This window comes from Chanodichthys erythropterus, chromosome 3, assembly GCF_024489055.1.
Source record: "Chanodichthys erythropterus isolate Z2021 chromosome 3, ASM2448905v1, whole genome shotgun sequence".
NCBI lineage: Eukaryota > Metazoa > Chordata > Actinopteri > Cypriniformes > Xenocyprididae > Chanodichthys > Chanodichthys erythropterus.
Genome location: NC_090223.1, coordinates 22,082,092 through 22,096,695, shown reverse-complemented (window position 1 = coordinate 22,096,695; position 14,604 = coordinate 22,082,092). Strand labels below are relative to the sequence as shown.

Here is a 14,604-nt window from a genome sequence, read left to right as displayed (position 1 = left end):
GAGATCAGGTAGTGAACCTGCAAGCGCTGCCCTCAGAGGAGGCAGACCCAGCCCTAGCTTTGCTCTGTCCCGTCCGCGCTCTGCGCGTTTACGTGGATAGAACGCGAAGCTTCAGGACCTCAGATCAGCTCTTCATCTGTTACGGAGGCCAGCAGAAGGGAAAGGCTGTCTCCAAGCAGAGGATGGCCCACTGGATAGTGGATGCCATCGCCTTGGCGTACGAATCCCAGGGCGTGCCTTGCCCGCTCGGGTTGAGAGCCCACTCCACCAGAGGCGTGGCCTCTTCCTGGGCGCTGGCTCATGGCGCCTCGCTGACAGATATCTGTAGAGCTGCGGGCTGGGCGACACCTAACACGTTCGCTAGGTTTTATAGCCTACGTGTAGAGCCGGTATCCTCGCGTGTACTCGCATCCACTAGTCGGTAGACGTGTTGTACCCGCTCTAAGTGTCGGCTTGCAATGCCATTCCCGCCACTGGCCGGATACGTGCATACTTTCACTCCAGTCGTGTTCCCCGCTGGCGAACCCTGTCGAGTTCCTCCGCCTCCCCCTTCGGCTCGGACATTGCGGAGTGTCTGATGCCAGGCCTACATCCGTCGCTGACGCTGTCTGTTGGCTGGGGCCCATATGTCGTGACCCCTCTACGTGAGCGGTCCCATATGTGTATTTTCCACAGTTTAAAACTCCCTACGGGCCGAGTCCGTGTCTTTCCCTTAGCAGAGCCAGCTCTGCTGTCACCTGTCAGATGAGTCTCCCCCTAACCAGGTGGAGCCATCCCAGGGACTCCATATGCGTACTGCCCCCCGGGCCAGTCCATGTGTGTATTTCCCACGTAAACTCCTCCCCCATTGGGTAGGTAGTGGTCTCCGCAGCGTCCCTTACGGGTTCGCTTCCCCAGTGTGTCTAGTTTACTTAGTGGGTAGTGGTTAGACAGCAGTAGACTCTCTCGGTGTAAGCTCGCCCCCTTCACCGCCAGCCGGTGCTATGGGCGGCTGAGCTTGCGCTGGGCACTGGAAGGGGTTTCGTAACTGTGGCGCTTTAGTTGGGATCCCAATTCGTCGGTCACTACTGACGTACGTCGAACGTGACCGACTGAAAGGGAACGTCTCGGTTACGTATGTAACCCTCGTTCCCTGAAGGAGGGAACGGAGACGTACGTCCCGTCGCCACAGTTTCTGTACCCTCGCTGTAGCGCGGACACCAGTTGTCTCCTCAGCGAAAAACAGAGTGCGATTGCATCTGCTTCCTATTTATATACACCTGACGGGGGCGGTGCGCATTATGCAAATATCGCACGCCAATTCCATTGGCTTGTTTTAGTTTACACGAAGATGATAGGGCTCTCTAAGCGATATCCCAATTCGTCGGTCACTACTGACGTACGTCTCCGTTCCCTCCTTCAGGGAACGAGGGTTACATACGTAACCGAGACGTTTTATATATATATATATATGAGCTGAATGAACTTTGCTTTATATTATATGGTGTCTGGCATTTTTAGTGTTTTATATAATATACAGTAAGAACTGACAAATACATTAAAACAAAGATACAAATGAAATAAAGTGATTTTATTTGTTCATGTGTTCAGGTAAGTATAGGCCTATAGCCTATAAAAGAAATTGAAGTAAAGTAACCAAATGTAAAATAACACTGCATGGTTTTCACAGTATAAATTAATAGATTAATGCTTATTAAATCTAACTATATTCAGATAAAGAGCTGTGAGTGATTTTCTCTTTGCATTTTCTGATGGCACAATCATCAGAAGGTGACTGCTTTCACTTTAAGACAATAGATATACCACACATCGGATTTTCTCCCAGCTCTTCATGTACACTTACGATATAAACTGCGTTTAAGTAGCTAAATCTGGTTACCTGGTGCACCTGAAGCCCAACGCATAATATGTTTGTCTATTTGCGATCCGTTTTGGAGCGCGCGCACACAATTCAGAACAGCGTCTCTTGCGCGGATTACTGTGCTTTCAACGTTTTAAAACGTTGATAATTATCAAACATTTACTGCAATTTAGCAACAGTAAAGACTGGATTTTACAACAATCATCGATTGTGCTGATTCTGACGTTAAGTTTGGGTTTTAGGAGGAATGAACGCGCACAGCTGTGAATAGAAGGTGTGCTAGACGAAACGCGGCTAGTTTTTAATAGTTTTACCTCAGATATCTTCTTTCTGATGCTTGGAAGCCAAAATCGAAATCAAAAATAAAATAAGCATAATATCACATGCCTAAAGTGTAAGCAGACGTTTAATTATTAGTTCTCTCCTCCATCGTCACCATTAAACAGGGCTTTATGTGAGCGGCTGCGCGCTGTAGCTCCTGAGCGCGTGAGCGCGATCTCTCTTCTGGATTGCGAAAGCAAAAATACATCATACACAAATGTCCTAATATTATTGCATACAGACACAGCTGGCAACTCTGGCGAGATAGAATTCGCAAGATATAATGTCTATATAGCAATAATAAGTGTACGTGTATTTTCTTCATCATTTCTCCAGTACCGATATTATATAGAACCGTTAACGTCAGAGCTCATCGATACACCGGTCTTTCATAATTTAGCCCCGGGGCCAATATAATACCGGGTTTCGGTACCCATCCCTACCTTTGGATGTTCATTCATGTTTATTACATGTGGAGGAGATGGTCTTTTCACGCCCGCTCTGCATGAACTGAAGCGCTTAGCGCTACAAGCCACAGAGAGCCAAGAATGATCGCGACAGCTCGAGAGACATCTACACTGAAAATAATGACTTTGTGGTATGGTAAAATCTATTACATTAATTCATGTAATTTATACAAATTGTAAAATCAAGATTAAGTTGGAACTATAATATCTTAAGTAAAATTTACACTATTTATGTAATAACATAACTGAGAAGAAAGAGTAAATTGTATATTATTTTTACAAATACTATTTAACTATTTTAGTCACAGCACATTCACCAAAAATACTAAGTACATTTTAATCTGAAAAGCAAAGTGCGTTTGAATCCGCGCGCTTTTTTTTACATCAAGATCCGGCTTGCAGTGGCAGAGACGGTCTGTTTGGGATGTCGCTTTTATGGCTGATTTATTTTCGGTAAGTTTTGACTTTTCTATTTTAGATTTGTGATAACAACTATGTTCATTTTGATGGTTTGATTATTGCATAGACGTTACGGTTCAGAAATAACTGAACGTGAGTTTTAATCACAATAAGAGTAACGTTAGCTAAAGCGCCGCCATTATCCACTTATGAAGTTGAGACTGGTGGTTAGTCAAAAATAGAGGGGATTAAACGAAGTTAGCCGCGTTCTTGTAGAAAAGTCACCCAGTCTGGTTAACTTCAGAGTCATTTAATGTTAGCTGGCCGTGATTAAGCTTAAACTGTCATGTTACGTTCTGTAAGGAAATCGATGTAATAACGTGCTGACTGACAGCCTGCGTGTGTGTGTCCTAGCTAATGTTAGCCTTATTTAAAAGTGTCTAGTCGTTTTTATATCCACTGAAAATTTTGCAGCAAGTAATTTATCAAAGCTAGTTTGCACCAAAGAAGGAAAGTTTGGAAAAATGCAGTAACGTTACCAGATGGCAGGTGAACTTGGATACCAATTAAACATTGATGTGTAGCAGCAAGTGCTTGTATGAATTCAGGCATTTTATTTTAGTGAGCTAGCCGTATGAAGGTCCGGTCACCTTTTTAATGAAAATAAAATGTAATGTTTTTAAAACCTAACGTTAGACCACAGCCTTTCACGGCTAAAGTGGCTAAAGTGAGGGAGAAGTTGGGCTAACGGTTGGCCCAAAGTTAGCATCAGTAGCTTCAGCCCTGTGCATCTCAGTCTAGGAGATGTACAGGAAGCAAGAATGGGCGGCAAACCTCTCTGCCTCGTTGCCATGCCAATTGTCAGGTACAAACTCGTCACAAGCACTGTGACGTCACCGCTCTAGCTGGAGGCAAAGCATAAGGAAGAACTCATAGCAGGTGCGCTAAAAGTTTGAGGTTTTGACTTTAAAATGTCATCTTATTGTGATTTTGGCTGCCAGAATAGAAGGAACAGCACTTTTGGTTCAAAACTAAAGTTTTACCTGATCCCAGCAGACATTTCTTCAGAGAAATCAAGAAGACAATTGTGGTTGAATGCAATACGGAGTACAGACTGGATGGAGACGATCATAAAAAATGTCTGTGTTTGTGTAATCATAGTTAGCCCAGCGATAGGTTACATTAGACCACACAAAGATCTGTACATAAATTGTTGTATTATATCTGAACGTGACGCATAACCTGATATTGCTGAGTTCAACATGTTCCTGAGTCAATTTTTTTTGTTGATCCTGGAACAACATTCAAATCAGATTTTAGGGACAAGTTTACAGATTATGTCAAGTTTTGTTTCTCTCAACAGGTAAAAGAATAGTACAGGAGTGTGTTGTGATATCAGTGACTGGTCTGACGGCAACATTAGTCTCATACAGGCAAGTAGAAATCTTTATAACAATACTATAATATTGCTGCTCTTATTTTTCCCTGTTCTTTATTGTGTAATGTAATATGAATTGTAAATACATTTGGGATTAACTTTTAGAGTATTATTTTAACATCACAAATTGTGTCTGTCCTTTTACAGGGTGACCTTGTTCTCAGAAGGAACCAATACAGTGGACAACTGAGGTCTAGGTAGGCAGAGAGATTGACACGTTTCAACACAGGGAGAAACAGTAGGCCTCCTGTGTTATGAAATGGTCTTGTAAAATTTGCAGTTTTAGGTCATCAAAACGTTTAGACCTCTTAAAACATTATAGATTGAAACATCTACACACTGGTCTAGGCCGATCACTGCCCTGCTTGTACTCAGACTGTCCTTGTTCATTTAAAGGTTGGGGTGCTCTTTGCACACATTTGTCCAGAGATCATACACAAACTGAACAGTCAGGGCAAGTTGTGTCATTTTCATGTCTTGTATGTAATTCACGTAATTTTCACACCGAGAGGCAATATTTTGAACACCTCGGAATTCATTTAAAAAAGTATGAAACTGTTCATTGTGTTTTTAAAGACTGTGACTACAATACTAATATATATATTCAACTTTTGCCTCACATAAAAGTAGAAAGCACAATCCTCACTGCCTTGAAGATTTTAAACATACTGTATTTCAGACACATTCAAGTCAGGAAACGGCAGATAACAGCTGGTTGTTAGATGAAAGTGAAGTGTCTTCAAATGAAACACTTGTGAAAGAGGGAGAAGATTTAGGTAAAGCCATTTTTGAAGAGCTTTTTTCCTTATTACTTAAATTAGATTGCATCTTCAATGTGCCCAGTAGATGTATAAATGAGATTGTAGAGGAGCTTCAATTTATTACTAGTTCAGCATCTGCACCCATTATCAAAAGCATTGTCCATGACACATTTGAGAACCATAATTGTGCTGTTGAAGAACTTGTAATCACAGATTTGGTAAAACGCATTTGCCAGTTAAATCCTATCAGTGCAGGTTTAGTGAAGAAGGTCCTCTTGGCACAGCATATAAGAGAAATCAGTACTTAAAGGAACATTTCTCTATTGTTGAACCGTTGGAGTATATACTTGATGCAAAAGAGGGAAGGACTTTCCAATATGTACCAATTTTGCAATCCTTGTCTCAAATTCTGAAAAATAGTGACATTCAGGAGAATGTGTTGAAGAGTACAAGACATTGTGTTTCTTCCGGTCAGTATAGTAGTTTTCATGATGGTTCCCATTTCAAGGAAAACACCTTTCTGTCTGGAGAGGAGTTAAGACTATCACTCTACTCTGATGATTTCGAAGTATGTAATCCTTTAGGAACCTCTCGTAAGAAGCACAAGGTAACAGGTGTCTATTGGGTGTTGGCTGATGTTCCGACTGTATTAAGATCAACATTATCATCAATTTACCTAGCTGTTTTGTGCAAGGCTAGTGACATTAAGACGTTTGGCTATCCCAGAGTCCTTGAGCCATTATTAAATGATTTGAAAAGCTTTGAAGAGGATGGTGTTTTTGTGCCCTGTTTGGAAAAAACCATAAAGGGCACTGTATTTTCTGTGGTTGCAGATAATCTTGGTGCCCACTCAGTTGGAGGGTTTTTAGAAAGTTTTAGTGGGTCATATGTTTGCAGATTTTGTATTGGAGAGAGGTCCCAGTTTCAGGAAACTGAAGTCCGGACAGGAGCATTCCCTGGTAGGACAAAGTCGCAACACAAGTTAGATGTTGAAGTAGCACTTGAAAGCAACACCCATAGCCACGGAGTAAAAAGGCATTGTGCGATCACTCAAAGATTAAATCATTTTCATGTGACAAAGGGCTATCCTCCCGATATTCTACATGATTTACTTGAGGGCATTGTACCTGTAGAGTTAGCACTGTGTTTAGATGTCTTGATAAAGAAAAAATATTTTTCTCTTGAAGAGCTCAACAGAGTCATCAAGCAATTCCCATATAAAGTGGAAAGACGAGACAAATTGTCCCCAAGGTATACCAGTAACCTTTGCCTCCCGTAAAACCATCAGTGGTAACGCACATGAAAACTGGTGCCTACTGAGGCTGCTTCCACTTATGGTTGGCTGGAAAGTACATGAAGAGGAACAGGCATGGCAGTTGTTGATGACACTCAAAGATATTGTTGAGTTGGTTATGACACCTACTCACACGGATGAAAGCATTGGTCACCTAGATAGTCTTATTGCTGAGCATAGACATCGATTTTTCAGTGTTTTTCCACAAGGGAAATTGATTCCAAAGCACCATTTTTTAGAGCATTACCCGCAGCTCATTAAAGCATTCGGCCCACTTGTGTCCTTATGGACGATGAGGTTTGAAGCCAAGCACCGCTAAGAGGATAGTGAGACAAGCTAGCTGCTTCCGTAACATTTTGAAGTCAATGGCAAAAAAACACCAGTCCATGATTGCATACCATCTCCATGGTTGAAATGTCAAAAAACCTGATATCTCTGTATCAAAGATGTCAACAGTTCCATTAGAGGTTGTAAATGAGAACATACAAGATTTTCTATCACAGAAATTTCCTGGAGAGACAGTTGTTCATTTGACAAAGAAGGTAGACTTTCAGGGAACCAGTTATGGCATTGGCATGATATTGGTATATGGCTTCACTGGTGGGTTGCCTGAATTTGCTGAAATACTACAAATCATCATTGTTCGTGACAGCTTGGTGTTTGTAGTGAAACTGCAAAGTGCATGGTACTGTGAGCATTTGATATGTTTCAAGTTAGAGTCCACAAGCTTAGTCAAAGTACTTGAGCAGCCACAACTTACTGACACATACCCACTGGCTACCTATTCAGTGGAAGGCAATCGCATGGTATCTCTGAAACACCACATCTGCTTGTCAAACTAGGTAAAGTATAATTGTTTGTAACCGACTTGTGCCTTATTATTTTAATATCCAATAACTTGTCAGGACACATTTATTTTTTTCCAGATTTAAATTTGTTTTAAACATCAATTGTATACTTTTTTCTGATCTATGTAGGGCATCCCTGCCCCAGATACATTCCTGACGGGGACACACATGATATGTGCGTTTTTTGTCTGGGGGTTGAGCATGCCCAGGCAGCTCTCGAGGGAGCTGTCTGTGTGCATTGCGAGAGACTAACCCTCATAGTGTTGAGATCTCGCCGAGCACTCTTCGAAGAGGGTGCCTCGGCGAGCGTTCCCCGCGGGTCGGGTCCTGCTGCTGCTGAGGCGCAGCGCCGGCTACTGTCGTGGGGTTCGCAGATGGAGCTGGCGGAGGGGGTTGAGACGGGCCCAGCCTTATCTCGCCCTTTACCCGCCAGCCCCAGTGTCTCTTCTCAGGCGGCGGAAGCACGCGTTGCGGTTTCTTCCCCCCGGAGAGAGACACCGGCGCTTCACCTCTCTTCCTCCGAGGAGGTTGATGTGGTGAGCGTCGAGACTGGGGAAGAGGACCCGCCATCCTCTTCCCCAGCATATGAGGAGCTCCTGGAGGTAGTGACCAGGGCTGTGGCCAAGTTAAAGATTGATTGGCCAGCAGAGCGGGCAGAACCGAAACCAAAAAGTAAGCTAGATGAGCGCTTTCTGCCCGCTCGGTCGCTACCCCAGCGTCGGGGTTTGCCGTTTTTCACGGACCTCCACACCGAGGTGTCGAGGTCGTGGAAAAGGCCCGTGCAGCACCGCGTATTCAGCCCCCAAACGTCTGTATATAGTAATATAGTGGGGTTGAAACTGCACGGTTATGCGGCGATGCCCCGGGTTGAAGAGACGCTTGCGGGCTATCTCTCGCCCGAGTCGGCATCGTCACTAAAAGCCCCGACGTTGCCCACCAAGCCCTTAAGAACAACATCAAGCTTGGTGGGCAAAGCATACACAGCAGCAGGTCAGGCGGCGGCATGTCTACACACCATGTCGCTGCTTCAAGCATATCAAGCAGACCTGCTGGGGGAGATTGATGAGAGCGGGGAGGCCACTTATGATTGTATTCAAGAGATCAGGATGGCAACTGATCTCGCTCTCCGTGCCACCAAAGAGACGGCCAAAGAAATCGGCCGGTCTATGGCAGCCTTGGTGGCTATGGAGAGACATTTGTGGCTGAACCTCTCGGACATAAGGGAGCGAGACAAAGCTGCCCTTATGGACGCGCCGCTGTCCCCTGCGGGCCTCTTCGGCGACGCTGTAAATACACCCCCGCCCAGAATTATGGAAACTATGGGCCTGGCCTCTGAGGGGGCCAGGTTCGTAGATGCTGGTCTCCCAACCGAGGTTGTGGAGACCATATTAAACTCCAGAGCTCCCGCCACGAGGAAGCTTTATTTATACAAGTGGAATCTGTTCTCTGCCTGGTGCAGACGTATTAATGTGGACCCTGTCCACGCCTCTATTAGCCACGTGCTTACATTTCTCCAAGAAAAGTTCTCGGAGGGCCTATCCCCTTCAACGTTAAAGGTTTACGTTGCGGCTATATCTGCCTTTCATATTCCCCTTGTAGGTGGCCTTTCGGTGGGTCGAGACCCCCTGGTCACTCGCTTCCTCCGTGGCACACTGAGGTTGAGGCCTACAGTGCGCACAAGGGTTCCGGCCTGGGACCTGGCCGTGGTTTTACAAGGGTTGGCCGAGGCACCCTTTGAACCAATAAAGGAGGTTCCTGAGAGGTTCCTCACTCTAAAGACTATTTTTCTACTTGCTATCACTTGTCTGAAAAGGATAGGAGATTTACAAGCACTGTCAGTTGCTCCCTCATACCTTGAATTTGCTCCAGGAATGGTGAAAGCATTCCTGCATCCTAGACCGGGCTATGTCCCTAAGGTCCCTACCCACGTTCCAGGTCCCATTGTGCTCCAGGCTTTCTGCCCTCCTCCTTTTAAATCTTCGGATCAGGAAAAACTAAATCTGCTCTGCCCTGTGAGGGCCTTGGATACTTACGTCCACAGAGCTGCCCTGTGGCGTAAGACTGATCAGCTTTTTGTCTGTTATGGGTCCCCTAAAAAAGGGGGCCCTGCATCTAAGCAGAGGATGAGCAAGTGGGTGGTCGAGGCCATCACACTTGCATATGATGCGGCCGGACAGCCTTCTCCTCTGAATGTCCGTGCCCATTCTACGCGGGGTATGGCGGCATCAAAAGCCTTGATGTCAGGTGTCTCCATCGGTGACATTTGTGACGCGGCTGGCTGGTCATGTCAGCACACGTTTGTAAGGTTTTATAACCTTGATGTCGGCTCCACTCCGGGGTCATCAGTTCTGCCAAGATAACCTGGCAAGTATTTGCCGCTACGGCACAGTTGGGATAGCGTTCCCAATGCGTTACCACGCAGCGTCGACAGTTCCCACGAAAGGGAACGTCTCAGGTTACAGATGTAACCCTGGTTCCCTGAGTAGGGAACGAGACGCTGCGTCTCTTGCCGTACCCCCTGCATACTTGCGAGCATTTGTCTCAGACTTATCCAGAAGCTAGCGTGCTCTGCATCCGGGTATGCTTTATAGTTTCCTGGTCCGTGACGTCACCCGTCTCTGACGTCTCGCTACGCGATTGGTTAGATACATGAGTGCTTCAGTGACGACATCACGCAGAAGGTTCCCAATGCGTTACCACGCAGCGTCTCGTTCCCTACTCAGGGAACCAGGGTTACATCTGTAACCTGAGACGTTCTTCACTCTTATGTCAACAGATGTCATTAAGAACAAAGACACAATCAAACTTGTTAGAAATGAAGCTTCTTCCGTTATTCTCACTTTTTTTGTGACGTTCAGAGTTAATCTGTTTATCTAAAAACATATTTAGATAAACAGATTTATCTAAAAATTTTGTCACCATTGTTGAGGATCATACGCAGAATCTTGATGTCTGTGTGAATCTACGTGTTGCTGTCTGAGAAATTTCTGTATAAGCATAAAAACTTTCAAAATATCAAAGTAGGCCAAGATCTTCTGCATTATCATATGACTACATGAAAGACAACACAATATTCAAAGATCAGTGAGTTAGACCTCTGTACGGTGATAAAGTCATCAACAATGCTCAAGCATCCAAACCCATTTGATCAGATTTTTATTTTCTCACAATTTCTTATTGTAACAAACGCTTTAGAAAAACACAGTTACAACAATTGGAGAAAAAATAAAGCCAAATTTTCAAGCGCTTACCTCCGTAATGGTGACATTTATACATTTTGATAAAACATCATCACCTCATTAAGAAGATTTGTATGAAAGGAACAGTCAGAGTGGTTTGTAATAAGTGAAGATGCAGAAATCTAGAGAGATCTGTTAGTGTTTAATGTTGTTTCTGTTATCTGAGTTTTGTGAGGTCACCATTGTGCTGGAGAGTAGAGCCTGTGCTTCAGTCAGTGATGATCCAGAAACATTGATGCTCTGTTGCATGTTGCTTTATTTAAAGACAGTAACTGTGTAGTTGCTGATGCAGTGATATAGCAGTTACATTAGCTCATGCATGTGCTGTTGTCGGCTAATGACTTACTGCAAGAGTTTTGCAATTTAAAGAAAAGGTTTCATAATATTAACCCAGAAATTGCCTGTAAAGAGCTTTTTTTTGACAAGGGCAGCAGGGACGTTCTGAGAACATTTCCAAATAAAGTATGGTTCCCTAAACGTTCAGAGAAGGTCTTGAATGTTCCCTGAAGGTCCACCAAATAATGTCCCCCAAACCTTAAAAGAACTCCACATTGTGACCGTCTGAACATACTGGGAACATTAGTGGGGACGTTCTGAGAATGTTCTGGGAACGTAAAATTTCTAGCGGGGTATGTTAAGTAGTTTTTAGCATGCATGTTCGTTCTGCACTGATAATGAATCTCTTTTGTATTTGTTTCTCAATAGAATTGTGTTCAACTCATGCTCAACCTGGCATACCCCCCAACACTGCGCTACACCTTTGAGGTGTTCCAGAAACTTTTCCTGGACCTGGATGGTGTTAAGATGTCCCCAAAAGTGCAATCTTTAAAGTTGAAGTTGCTCTCCTAAATGCTATCGACATGGTACGTGCTGTACAATTGAGGCTGTTGGTACACCCCAATTTACATCTCCATCTCAAAAATTGTTACAAAATCTTGAAAAGATAGATTCTATGGATATTTCACTCTCAAACACACAGACTTGGACCTGCCTTAAGTTTTGATTCCCAGAGACTGTTTAATGTGGTTAAATTTGGCCACGACTACTTTTTAGACATGTTGTTGCATTTGTTGTTGAACATTGTGTCAGTGTGAATATAAATATCCATTTCAGAACACTTTACCTCATTAATATGCAAGTAGTTGACTTGAGTGATGTTGTCTTGCTCACACTCCTGTATAGAAATGCCAAGAATTAACACCTGATCTTTCTGTTAATGTTTATTAGAGGCAAAGTTATGGTGTGTTATGGTTTTAAAAGCATAAAGAGCACTTAGTGTTGGTTGTTTAGATTTAGATTCTAATTGGGTATTTGAAATATAATTCCAGATATGTGTTGGATGGAGTAAAATGTATTTTCATTTCCTTTAGGGGAAATAGTTGATGGTTAATTCTACAGTTATTGTAAATGATTAGAGAGGTTACTGAATGTACCTTTACTACTAATCAGTTGATGTGAAGATGTGAATGTTGACATAATAAACTGTCCAACTTTATTGTATTTAATTGTGATTTGTGATATGTGATAAAAGTATTTGATGCAGAGAAAATTATTACATTTATTTGGTAACACTTAAAAAAGCAACATTTACATAATAATAGTGAGTAATATAAATTCATTAAACTAAGTAATTCAAAATGTGAAATGGACAGACATTATAAATTCTACTTAATTACTTCATAACAGTAAATATTACATATTTATAAAATTTACTTGATATTTTCACATTTTAAATTTAAATTTACATAATTACTTTTAATAAATACAACATGCTAAGTTAAATATAATTAAGTAACATTTACTTAATGTCTTCACAAATGTTACATTTAGAGTTAAGTACATTTTACTTGATACTGGCAAGTAAATTGTACTTGATATCACAGCAGTAAAATTTACTTAGAAAAACTGAGTGCAAATTGTTACAATGATTTTATCAAGTAAATCCTACAAGTTGCTTTTATCAGTGTATGGTCTCACTCCAGTCTATGGGAAAGTAGCCCATTTTCGATACTTGTGAGGTTTGTTGTGCTTGCAATTTCACCTGGACCTATTTTAGGCACACCCGTGGCTACGCCACTGGATCCGACCAAAAAAAAAAGAATAAAGAAAAAAAAAGCAGCTTAATTTCAAATGCTTGTTGCTACTACTGCATGCATCTCTACAGAGAATGCAGGAAAATAAAAATAAATGTTCATTGTTGATATTCAATTTTAACAATTTTCTAAACTCAAAATACTTACAGCACCACAGATCACTTTAGGCAGGGCATTTACCTTATTCTGATGACTTGCACTGAACAGAATCACACAGTTTTAAACAATCTTTGTGGACTAAACACAGCTGCCAATGTCTTGTTAATCAACACTGACGGAGCACATGTGATGTTCGGCCGTTCAAACGTATTCATGGATGCTTTTCCCGACTTCCTTAATTATTACTGTATTATACACTAACAGAGATCGTGGCTGTGTTCATGAAAATCGTCTGCTCAACACGTGCACACGCTCACTTTAGACGGTTGTTTGTTTCGTGGAGGAAACCTTAGTGCGCTGTACTCCGGCTAGTTGTCATGGCAACTGAATAAACAAAACTCTTGCCTGGTAAAAATTTAGTCAAACCCAAGTCAGACAGAAACTAAAATGATAAGAAAGGGCATAGTTCTTTTCTTTTCGTGATTCCTTTTTATTTAAATTTAACAAAAGCATTTATTAAAATTGTGTGTGATCTACCAGCATTGTCTTTGCGATCGGTCCGTGTACGTTAGTTTGTTTTCCCATTCGAAATGAAATGCGCAGAAACGAGAAAACGGTCGTTTCCCGTTTTTTCGTTTGTTAAAAAAAACGGAAAAAACGAGATTTTGACTCGATTTTCGTTTTTTCGGGTCTCGGATACAATAAAACACGACTTTAAAACTCGTTTTCCACATGTGGACGGTCATTACACGCCCCTTTCAGCCGATTGGTCTATCAAATCTGAGCCAATGACGTCATCTTCAGTTCGTTCAACAAAATAACAGTCCTCTGCCGCTATATCAGTATCTACGAGGTGGCTATTTCGTATAAATTCATACGACCTTACTCGTGCGAATTCGTACGATTTGTCTAAACCCCAGTGACGGTTAGGTTTAGGGGCGGGGTTTGGGGTAGGTCATTCGTATGAATTCATACGAATTTGTCAACTCGTAAAATACATACGATTTAGCAAAAAACGTATGAATTAGTACGAGTGAGGTCGTATGAATTCATACGATTTAGCCACCTCGTAAAATACGTACGAATTGCCGTGAGATCGGGTTGCAAATCGGCTTTATATTTATTTCAGAAATGTTAATCAGCACACAGACTGTTGTAATGCTGTTTGTAGTTTAATATGCATAGTGAAACTACCCACACAGAGGAGCGGATGAAAAGCACAGATTAAAAAAAAAAAAAAAAAAAAAAAAAAAATACAGTTTTTATTTTATTCTATTTTGAATAAATAGAATAAATCACAATAAATAAGTAGTGTAAGCAATTTTGAAAAATGTTAATAACCCTTTGGTTAAAAGATTGAGGGAATATGTAAAGATCAAAATTACAGCTACATCCCAGTAAACACAGAACGTTCCCCTAACGTTCCCATATGGTTCCCGTTTGGTTATTTTTTTGGGGAACCAAATAAGAACGTTCTGAGAACGTTCTCTATTGGTTCCCTTTTTTTTAACCTAAAGAGAACGTTCCCAGAACGTTCCCTGCAGGTTCTTTTTTTGGGATCATTTTACAACCTAAGGAGAACGTTCCCAGAACGTTCCCTGTAGGTTATTTTTTGGGTTCATTTTATAACCTAAAGAGAACGTTCCCAGAACGTTCCCTGTTGGTTATTGTTTGGTTTTATTTTTATAACCTAAAGAGAACGTTCTGGGAACGTTCCCTGCAGGTTCTTTTTTTGGGATAATTTTACAACCTAAGGAGAACGTTCCCAGAACGTTCCCTGTAGG

At 42.1% G+C, this 14,604-nt stretch overlaps 1 protein-coding gene and 1 long non-coding RNA gene across 4 annotated transcripts in view; both read left to right on the top strand.

The window, feature by feature from the left end:
- Window positions 1–14,604, top strand: part of LOC137004159 (nucleotide-binding oligomerization domain-containing protein 1-like) — a 57,117-nt gene that overhangs the window by 30,433 nt on the left and 12,080 nt on the right. The gene's annotated exons all lie outside the window — the stretch shown is intronic.
- Window positions 1,387–12,366, top strand: LOC137009513 (uncharacterized). 3 transcript variants are annotated; one of them, XR_010892913.1, is made up of 4 exons: window positions 1,387–2,780; window positions 3,039–4,481; window positions 4,634–4,683; window positions 11,334–12,366. It is a non-coding gene; the product is annotated as an uncharacterized lncRNA (long non-coding RNA). The 3 variants fall into 3 exon arrangements; XR_010892911.1 differs by having other exon boundaries at window positions 1,387–3,102; window positions 4,412–4,481; XR_010892910.1 differs by having other exon boundaries at window positions 1,387–4,481.